The following is an 11,156-nucleotide window of genomic DNA, read 5'->3' on the forward strand; positions in this document are numbered from 1 at the left end:
CTGGTAAGAGGTGAAGGGCAAGCCAAGGCAATTTTAAAAGGTGAAGCTTATGGAACCGTTGACCTCTCTTATGGAGGTACAAGATCTGTTCAACTGATAATGATTCTGCCAGGTTACTTAGAGCAACTTCTAATGGAGTAGGAGGAAGGTCATGATAGTCCACACAGGGATGTATGAGCTGGGGCTACACAATCACCAGGTGACAGGGACTGGCCCTGAGGACTTCCGGAATAGAGACATGAAGGACACTGTAAGAGCATGGATGCCTTTTGCTTGGCACCAAATCCCTGCGGTCTAAAGAGAACAGTATGCCACTCTTGCCTTTAAGGCAACACTTAGGTCAGCCCAGTGTTCAAACATCTCCAAAGACTGAGTTCAGCTACATTCCTTCAGCAGCTCAGTGTATAAGGTTTAGTCTTCTCCATTTTAGGAGATTCCTTTGCTTTGTAATTTAAATATTTAAAGAGTTCAAAAGGCCAGCTGTCCCTCTTTTATGGGCATAGGACTTCTGGTTTTGTAACAGAGGACTTTCTTTGCTCACAGCACGGCAAACAGCACAAACATTGTGAGGTTTGCCTCAACTCAGTTTGCCCTTCAAGACTCATAAACACAACATGGAGGGCCCACCGGGACGCCCGTATACAGGACCTCACGCTGGAAGAGGGACACTGAACTCAGGAGACTCATCGAGAACAACAAGCTGGTTTCAGAGGGAACATTACTACAAACTTGCCTACCACAAACTAAGCCTGGGCATAAGGGTGACCATGTACACGGCATAGGGAGCCAACTGCGTAGGAGGACGGGATGCTCATGCAGAACTGTGTCTCCCACCACATTCTCTCGCGGTCCGTTCTCTTATCTAACTAACTCCCCTTCCTCTCCGGAAGGCAGAAGGAGAGGAAATTCCGGGAACGAGACAGGCCCCTCCCACAGCCTATCCCATCTGGAGCCTAAGAAGAACCCCCACATTCAGAAGTTTGTCGGCTGTTTCAGGTCCCCCGGATAATGCTGCCATCTTTCTGGGTTCCTCCATGGGTGCCCAGGAGGGGGACTTGTTACAACCTCAGGGTGACCCGCCATTCCTGCCCTCAGATATCTGCCCTCCAAAGCCTTCTTCTTTGGAAGACTACTCTCTGTGGTGTCCTGAGGCCCTACGAAGTGCTTGGAGATGATATACCACCTTCCAGCAACCTCTAGGTTGGCACCCTAAGGCCTGCCAAGGGCCTGCCATCTCTCTTGCCTGGCTTGGTTCAGACTTGATATTTTCCCGTTTAAGTTGTCACTCCTGCGTGGTGACATTCTAACTTTTTGTTTGTTATTCAGCATAACAAATAAAAGTTCTTGTGTGTTCACCATTCTCCCACTGAGACTTCGTTCTTGGAGAAGGGACTCAAGAGAACTGGCTGCCTTATTAGGCTCTTAAAAAGTATGCTTGTGTACAATAAACTACATGCAGCAAGAAAACCCACAAAACAATCAGGAATTATATATATATATATATATATATATATTACATTCATAGTGTTTTGGCTATTTGTATTTGGCAATCTTGAAGAAAACATCTTTCCTATCTTGGTGAGTCTACAATTCTGAATGTAAATCAATATCTATCATATCTCATCATTATCAACTTAAAACATCTATCTAGACCAAAAAACATCTTAACCCCTAAACAAGTAAGCTTAATTGTAAAACTAAACTATCAACTTAAAACATCTATCTAGACCAAAAAACATCTTAACCCCTAAACAAGTAAGCTTAATTGTAAAACTAAACTATCTGGTCTTCAACCACATCAGAGACTTGAGAATGAATAAAAATTGATTACCTGGGTAAACAGGAAGTGCAGATTAGCGCTTCCAAAATTAAAAAAAAAACAGTTTTAAAAATGACAAAGACAGTTTGCTGCCTGAACAATCACCCAAAAGATTCTATAACATTGGAGCATCGTCTTTAGCCTTCTGGAACAGTATATCTGACAGACATATAAATGTGTATGTAAAAAAAAAGAAAGAAAGAAAGAAAGAAAAAGAATCAATGTAAAAGAAAAAAAAAGTCCTACCCTAAGGACTCTTCCATATTGCTACCTATGATATAAAAAATAATTCTTTTTTTAAAAATGTCTCCTTTTGGTATCCTCCTAAAAGAAATCTCCGTAAGCTAATTTAATTTATTAATGTTCCATGAAAAGTGTAATTCTCAAATTTGTTAAAGAACGCTTGGCATAAAAAGAATTTAAATTTATAAATCATGTAATAAATGTGTAGAAAATTCTTGAAAACCTTCTCTTCTAAAGCAAATAATAAAATTAATAAGGAAGCTTTTAAAAAACAGTATGCTAATGGCGGGCCCGCCTGCTTACATTCCCTCCTTGGAGAGGTCCTCCAGCGTGTAGTGCTGTGTGGAGATGCCTAGCAATGGGGTGGGCCTCGATGCCCCTACCTCTACCTCGCTGGTGCACAAGCTGCGGCCCTTAGCAGCAAGATTAAAGAACAAAAACATAGGTGGATGAACTTTCTAACCTGAAGAAGAACTGGAAAGCAGAACAGCAAAATACTCTTTCTTGGAGATCGAACAAAAATGTTTTCCTGAAAGCAAAAACACATTAGATGAATGGAGAAAAGAATACCCAGCATTAGAAAACTCAGAGACACGCAAAGTCAAGACACAGTCACCCTGACTTCACGTAACCATGCGTGGCATGTGCTGTTCCATAAGCGTCTTCCTGAGCACTGCAGTAGAGACTTAAAAGAGGGTTGACTGTACAATCTCAGACAATGGGCCCCAATAGTAGCGCAAACAGTTGTTAAAATCTGATGTTAACTATCAATGCTTATTTTCTGGTCATGTTCTCCATCTGAGAGGTGTTTTGACTGCCCAGCCTGTGGATGATGAAGATGGCAACATGTTCTTATGGAGTGGTGACGTTTTTAATAGAGTCAAAGTTGAAGCGGAAGACAATGGCATATGGGTTGTGTTCAGTAGCCCTTCTGCCTGTAGCATTGAGTCTGATATTTTGTCACTCTTCTCTAAAGCCCAAGGTCCTTGGTCTTTTATATATTATCAAGCCTCTAATCATTCCTTACGGTTTGATAGGGACTTTTTTGGACAGCGTAGCTTGCTTTTGCATTTTAGCAATCTGGGCAAGAGTTTCTGCTTTTCTTCAGTTGGTGCCCAGACATCTGGAGTTGCAGACCAGTGGCAAGAAGATCCAGCATCTGGGATTTTCCAAATTGATCTCAATTCTGCTGTTTCCAGATGTGTAATTTTACAATTACATCCCTGGCTATACAGAGAATGTTGCTGAAGAGTGTGTGCTTAATAATAGCCTGCCTCAGCCTCCAGCAGAGTTGCCAACACTTGCATCTGTGATAGCAATGGAAGCCAAACCGTACCTCTCAGAACCTATTGTTCCCTTAACTAGGAAGCTGCCTCAGGTTCCATTGGAGACTCGCTGTAGAAACAGTTGCAATGTTCCAGCTATACAAGAGACACTTGAGGTATTTCTTACAGATGAACACACACACAAAAAGTACTTCAACAGGTCACTGATGTCCTGAATGTTGCAGCCAAGAGACTCATCTTATGTTTAGCTGGCGAAGAAAATCAAAGGCATCAAAGGAAGTTTTGAAAGCTTGTAGTAAGAAAGCAAATGTTGCAATCCTGTTTTCTGGAGGTGTTGATTCCATAGTAACCGCAGCCCTTGCTGACCATCGTCTTCTGAGTGTGGCCTTTGTGACTAAACAAAAGACCAGACCACCTATTCCTAAAATAGAAGACAGAAAACCGCCCGTGACATCCCTTCTGAAAAGTCCTATCAGAGTGCTCCTGTGGCTCAGGGTCCCGATAACACTGAGGTGCCAAACCGAGTCACAGGAAAAGCAAGACTAAAGGAAATACAGTCTGCAACCCCTTCTCGAACTTGGAATTTTGTTGAAATTAATGTTTCTCTTGAAGAACTACAAACACTAAGAAGAGCTTGAATATGTCACTTAGTTCAGCCATTGGACACAGTCCTGGATGCCAATATTGGCTGCGCTGTCTGGTTTGCGACCAGAGGAATCAGTTGCCTGGTGACCCAGGACGCTGTGAGATCTTACAATAGCAGCTCAAAGGAGATTCTCGCTGGGATCAGTGCAGACAAGCAGCTGGCAGGTCACTCCTGTCATTGTGTCTGCTTTCAGTCTCTTGGTCTAGAAGGATTGAGTGAGGAAATAGAAAAGAAACTTGAAGGAAAGATAAACATGTTTTTTGTTTAGATCACAACCACCATGTGGGGGAGATTGGTTGTTAACCAGCTGAAAAATGTCCTTGATCAAATTCTGAAAGGAGACATAAATGTGAAGCCAAAACAGGAGGTGGGACCTTTGGAGACTTGAGATGGTTTTGGCTGTTCCTCGCTCCACTTCGAGACACTCCTAGAGAGAACTGCTCGAGGGAAGGCTTCGGGGCTCTGGGATCCTGCTGAGGTTCCATGTTCTGGTTGCTCCAGGTTCCAGAGAAGAAATCCCACTGATCATGCCAAGAGAATCATTCCTTGGAACTGATATCCTTATGGTTTCATTATTGTATTCTTTAATCTTCTCTTCCTATTGTTTATGTTAGTCGGGTGATAAGTGAGGTGCTCTTGGTTAATAAGTTCATAATAAAATATATTTGTTAAGAAAACTGAGCCTACAGGAACTGGGTTGCAGTTCTTCTAGAAACCTTGATCATGATGACGGAGTTATTGGTGATCATGGAAAGGAAGCACGATTTCCTTTCCTGGGTGAGAATGTTGTGCCTTTCCTAAACTCCCTGGCAGATTGGGGAAAGGTAGACCTGGCTTTGCCACATGGAATTGGTGAGACGCTTGTCTTGCTCTTGGAAGCTATGGAACTCGGTCTCCCAGCCTCTGCCCTTCTGCCAAAACAGGCCATACGGCTTGGATCTAGAATTGCAAAACGGGAAAAAGCTAACGAGAAAGTATCTGATAAATCTGGAAGATTCCAAATCCTACCCTAGAAAACATCTCTCAAGATTACATCATAATATGATTCCACCATATAGCAACATTTTATGACAGTTATCTAAAAATAAACATCTACTTACTGCCTTACCAAAAAAGTATACTTATGAGCCATGGAGATGGTGGTTCACCAGAAAAGGAGCTGGTTGCCATGGGGATGGTTCACCAGAAAAGGAGCTGGTTGCCATGGAGATGGTTAACCAGAAAAGGAGCTGATTGCCATGGGGATAGTTCACCAGAAAAGGAGCTGGTTGCCATGGAGATGGTTTACCAAAATGGCGCTAGTTGCCAAGCATGATGAATTTGAACCCTGGGACCCACATAGAAAGAGAGAACGGACTCCCCAAGGTCTTCTTGCCTTTACACACATGCTGTGACATGTATGCACCCACACACATCCACATCCACACAACATACATGATTTCATTTATAGTAGAGTCAGCTAAGCTGCAAGGCTCAGTACATTATGCATTTTCAAATATTGGCTATATTTTCAATTTAAGATGAATTTATGGGCTGTAGCACCAGCATAAATCTAGGAAAGTTTGAAGTGATTTGGGAGGGTTTGTTAAGTTTTAAGTAACCATTGCTGAATTTATAAGTAAAACAAGATGTGTAAGCTAAACTTAGAAACAAGAAAATAAACTTAATTTATAATTTTTTATAACTTACAACTGGGCTGTTAATTTTAAAAGATTACACTTTTTTTGCGGGGGGTTGGTTCTTCAAGACAGGATTTCTCTGTGTAGCCCTGGCTGTCCCAGCCTCTCTCTGTAGCCCAGGCTCAGATCTGCCTGCCTGTGCTCCCAAGTCCTGGGACAACTTTCTGAATCACTTCTTTGAGTTTCACTTTAAAAAAAAAAAAAAGATCATAAATGGAACTGAGATTCTGGTGCCTCATCAGGTAAAGACCCTGACTCTGCCAGGTCTCACAACCCGAGTTCAACACCGGGGTCCACACACTGGAGTGAAGGAAAGAGCTCCCAGCAGCTGCCCTCTGACCTGCACACATGCACTGTGGCAAGCACATGAATAAATCAAAACTGTAATAAAAATTGTTAGATGAGTCTTGGTTTAGAATTAGGACAAAATTTCTGAAATGGCCCTAAACAACTTCTGCCATTTTACACTATATATTTGTATAAGGTGGCATTTTCAGCATCGACAGCAACAAAATGAAAATATCCATCAATACTAAGAAAGCTTGAATATGTTGTATGAACTGTAGCGTCAAATAAATATTCATCTACAATTTAATTATCTATGTAAAAAGTGAGCAATCAAAAAAAAGTGAGCAATCAAGCACACCCACCTGGTTAGTATGTAAATCTGCTTTCATATATATATATATATCAAAGACTTGTTTTAAAATTGCTTTGTTTTGGGGCATGTCCTTTGTTTTTGTTTGTTTGTCTGTTCATTGAGATAAGGTCCCACTACTGTAGCCTTGGCTGGCCTGGAACCTGGTATATAGGCCAGGCTGGCCTTACACTCACAGGAATTCACCTACTTCTGCCCCCCAAGTGCTCAGATTAAAGGCATCACACCTGGAGTAAGTAAATTTTACTTTTACCAATAAAAATATGTGTATGTATATGTATATGTATATGAATTGCATATACATTTTTTCATACAAAGAAGGCTGTGAGTGGGGAAACACTGGGCATCTACACCTGGGATATAGCTCAGGGGGAAGCATGCTTGTCTCGCAAGCATGAAGACACAGACCTGGCTTCAGTGTCCAGCATAATTCTACAATAATTCTAGTAGCTGGGAGGAGAAAGCAATAGATAAGGTTCAGAAGTCCAAGGTCATACTTGGTTATGCAGTGACTTTAAGAGTTCAAAGTCAGCCTGAGATACAGGAAAACCTATCTTTAAAAAAAAAAGTCTTCATCTGTATGGTTTATATTTCAGTTCAATGATTTGAAACAAATGCACACTCTAATTGGAAGCTTAAAACTGTGACAGAGTCTCAGTGGAAGGAGCCAGTCTTGACAGGGCTCTAGACACTCCAGCTGAGGGGAGGAACCCCGGGCTGCTCAGGCTGCTCGCCGAAGCAGAGGTCTAGTCAGTAGTTTCCACGGCTCAGTGCTGTGGTCCCCTTAAAGAAATCCCACAGGAATGGCGCGTATGAGGGGGTCCTCCCGCCTCAGTTTCCATGCATTACTATTTCCCGTCCTAACTCTAGGAATCCAATAATAGGATCATATTCTTCAAGTCAATTTGAAAAACCTCCAACGTCACCAGGTCTCCAAAGCAACTGTACAGATTTGTATGGGACAAAATGGGCTTTTGGAAGGAGAGCGAAGCTGCTGTGGAACAGTCAGAAAAGCCCCCAGATGTTGCTGCTAGAGGGAACATGAACTGCCTTGTTCTAAATGTGCGTGTGATTAAATGTTAGGAAACTGCTCTATCATTATAGTAATGGGGGTTCGTTTTTCTTACCAAGTTGCAGTTTTCCAACCCAAAGTCTCTTTGACTAAATGAATTTCGTATGTGTAATCAAAACATGTGTGTCGCTGGACTTCAAGTTGATTTGAGCAATTTTTGCTAAAAAGAAACCCTTGTGGTAAAACAGTCTTTGAAAACGATTTCAGGAAAGAGACATTTTAGAGTTATTATTTGAAATGTAGCCGTGCACCTTCGCTTTGGTACTTTTTTTCCCTTTCTGTGAAATGGTTGTGCTTAGATGGTACGTATGCCCTGTATCCGTGTAGGAATAACGCTTTGGTTCTTGGATGATGGCTAGGCTTTAAATTCCAAAACTTCCTAATAGTAAGACTTTTTTTTCTAAAAATATCAATAATGGAAAATTGGAAATAACTTTAATTATGTTTCCCTTCTGTCATCTGCTAGTGTTTATTGAGCACCTACCTTGGGTTAACTTTGTTCTCAGCACAGGGAGTCTCAGCAGCTGGGAGTGTACACATTTCTATAATCTATGTTACACCAAAGAAGGAAATGCCATGTGGTCCTATATGACATGGCACACGCATTTGTCAACAAAAATTATATTCACAATAGAGAAGTGAAAGAGACAGGTTAAAAAGAAGATTGTAGAATGAAAAAAGTTATTTAAAATATAGATAGTGCTGTAAGAACTAACAACTATTGAAAGTTTACCCTAACTAGGTATTATTCTCTATACTTTACATATATATATTATTTTATTTATTCTCACTACACCTCTGAATAGTTGGAGTTTGTGTCATTTTAACCCTGTTTTAGAGATCGTGGAGCAGGAATTAAGCTATCGGAAGAGTATCACACTTTTAAAGTCACATAACTCCTAAGTAAAGGAACCAGAGTTTCATTCAGGCAGTTTGGCTCTGGAGCTGTGTACTTGACTGATGTGTTATTCTAAATGGTGAGTAGGATGAAAACAGGAACCTCCCCGGAGAGGTGGGCAACATCTGCATTCCACAGCCCTCCACCCAGCTGCCACTAATTAACACTTCCTGCAGTAGAATTATATTTTTAAAAAAAAACTAATGAATTCATATTAGTACATTGCTATTAATTAAACAGTGCACCCAGTGGCAGCCTTCTTTCTATTCTAAAATCCAACCCAAGATGCCGTGTTTCATTAATTTCCAGGTCTCTGTGACAGTTCCTCGGTATTTGTCATTAATGACCCTGACATTCGTGCAGAGTGTCATTGACAGAATGTACACTAACTGGAGTTTACTTGATGTCTCACCATGATGGGACACAGGCTTTTACATATTTTGAGCAGTGATGGCATTAAGAGACCTGCCCATAACCGGAGTATGTCACCAGCAGGAGCGGTATGCCTCTGTCCCCTTCCTTGCTACAGATGTTCACTTCCGTCTTCTCTCTAGCACGCTCTCTGAGTTTTCCCAGGACAAACCCACTGCTTTCCCCTGTGTGGTCCTCTGCTGAGGACTATACAGAGATACTTTGAGACCAAGCAAGTATACCCGAACTTTTCCCCATCGACTTTAGCATCCATTGGTAGAACTTGCTTGTAGCCAGCATTGCTGTGGAACTGTAATAGTGGCTTTTCCGGATACTTTCGTTTCTTCTACATTTGCTCATTTTTCTCTTTTCCCTGTGTTTATTTCCTTAAGTATGGATTCCTTAAGTGTGGATTCACTGAGACTGATCTCCAGCTAACTCAGTAATAGGTTAGTGTTACCAACTTAACAGAATCAGTCAAGGGATAAGCCTGCAGGTGGCCTGCTGAGGATTAACTTAATTGTGCCAAGTGAGGTGGGAAGACTCAGCCACTGTTCCCTGGCTGTTCCCTACAGTTCACCTGAACTGTATAAGTGGGTTGAGGGTCTGAGCAGCAGCATCCATTCTCCACTTTCTGACTGAGCACGCAATCTGAGCTTCAAGCCCCTGCCACCTGGCCTCTGCAGCAATGACAGACTTCCGTGCTCTTTTCCCCTAAGTAGCTTCTGTCAGAATATTTGTATCACAGCAATTCAAAACACCTTCCTCTATCTCCCTCCCTTCCCATCTTCTCTCCCTCCTTTCCATCCTCCCTCCCCCTTTTTTCCTCCCAGACTGTCTTTACTTCCCAAGACAAGATGCTCCAGGCTCACCTTGTATTTTCCTTGCACTCACTCTGGAATAAATCACTTCTCCAATGAGCACTGATTCCCATCCCAGTAAAAAGGAATGAAATTTAGACAGCAAAACGTGCTGTCTGAGGCCGTTGCTACTAGACTGTCACTACAGTCTGGCCTTGCCATTGGGCAGAGCTGAGAAATGCATGCAGGCAAATCAACCCCTACTTACCCTGTACGCTCTTGCTTCCCCGCCCTCAACACTGTGTGCATGTGTGTGTGTGTGTGTGTGTGTGTGTGTGTGTGTGTGTGTGTAAATTTTTAATTGATAGTCTCCCTTCTTAGACAATCAAAACATGACTGGCATGAAAATCATGTTTTCTTCAAAATAAATGATTTTTTTCTTATCTGGATTTCGCTATCTACTGTGTACTTATTTGTTCAATGCTAATATCCACACAAAATAAACACAGAATTTCTAACCCATACCACTGTAAATAATGAGTGAGCTTACTAACTGAAGTGCAACATTTACTCACAGATCTTCTGTTATCAACCTCACAGCACTATGTAACCCAAACAGGTCTTCCCTCTGCCTGTGCGGTTATTATTTTCCTATAACAGAGCTGAACTGCCACACTATTTGTAGTCTGTATTGATCACTTCTGCAGTGCTCTGACATAACTGCTGACAGAACTTATGAGACTTATTTTGGCTCACTGTTTCAGAGGGTATCAGTCCATCATGGAGAAAAAGTCACACAGAGTTCACGGCAGCAACAATGTAGGGAGGAGGCTCACCAACAGCACAGTGGACCAGAAAGCAGAGAGCGTGTCGTGCCCAGAAACAGGGTCCCAGATTTAAGCTTCGAAGGCATTCTCCTAGCAACCCACTTTCACCAGCTGGATCCCACCACACAAGAGCTATGTGGTTCCCCAAAATAGCGCCAATATATCTGTGGACCAAATTTTCAAAACATGAAGCTGTGAGTGGCAGTTCCGATCCAAGCCCTAACCGGCTATGTTGGGTTCTCATCACATTCGGGATGCTTTCTGTTACAAGCTTCTATGTAGAAAGCCTCATCCTCAGGGGTGTTCAATCCTGTGGGTTTGACAGATGCAGAGTTATGAATCAGTCACTAGAGTTATGCAGCCTGTCAGGGACCATCACACTTGCACCTGCTGCCCCTTTTGAGTCAGCCATCACCCACGAGCTGGCTTCTCATGGCAATCACTTTCATTTTTCACCTTCATAGTATTGCTGCTTTCAGGATGTTGTGTGAATGGACTCCCACAATGTGTGTGTGACCTTTGGGAATTGGCTCTTTTTTTTTCAATGAGGAAAGTGTATCTAAGGTTCATTCATCTTGCAAATCGTTGATTCTTTCTTTATTTCTGAGTAGTATTCTATTGTACCACCTGCCAGTATCACTCTGTTGAAGGGCACCTGGGTTATATATGGGTTTTGTGAAATAGAAATAAAAATACGAAAACTTTCTGTGAACTTACGCTTTCATTTCTTTTTGGCAAAATACCCAGGAATAAGGTTGCCTGTGGAGTAAGACTTTGTTTAAGTAAGTGACAAATTGCCACTGCTTTCCATAATGAC

The 11,156-nt window shown here is 41.9% G+C and overlaps 1 pseudogene across 1 annotated transcript; it reads left to right on the forward strand.

Moving 5' to 3' along the window:
* Positions 1–2,695: 2,695 nt before the first annotated feature.
* LOC311606975 (asparagine synthetase domain-containing protein 1-like) lies at positions 2,696–4,262 on the forward strand (annotated as a pseudogene). Its single transcript has one exon. The product of its transcript is annotated as an asparagine synthetase domain-containing protein 1-like (transcript).
* The last annotated feature ends 6,894 nt before the right edge of the window (positions 4,263–11,156 follow it).

Source organism: Acomys minous (assembly GCF_964271855.1).
Source record: "Acomys minous genome assembly, chromosome: 1".
Lineage (NCBI taxonomy): Eukaryota > Metazoa > Chordata > Mammalia > Rodentia > Muridae > Acomys > Acomys minous.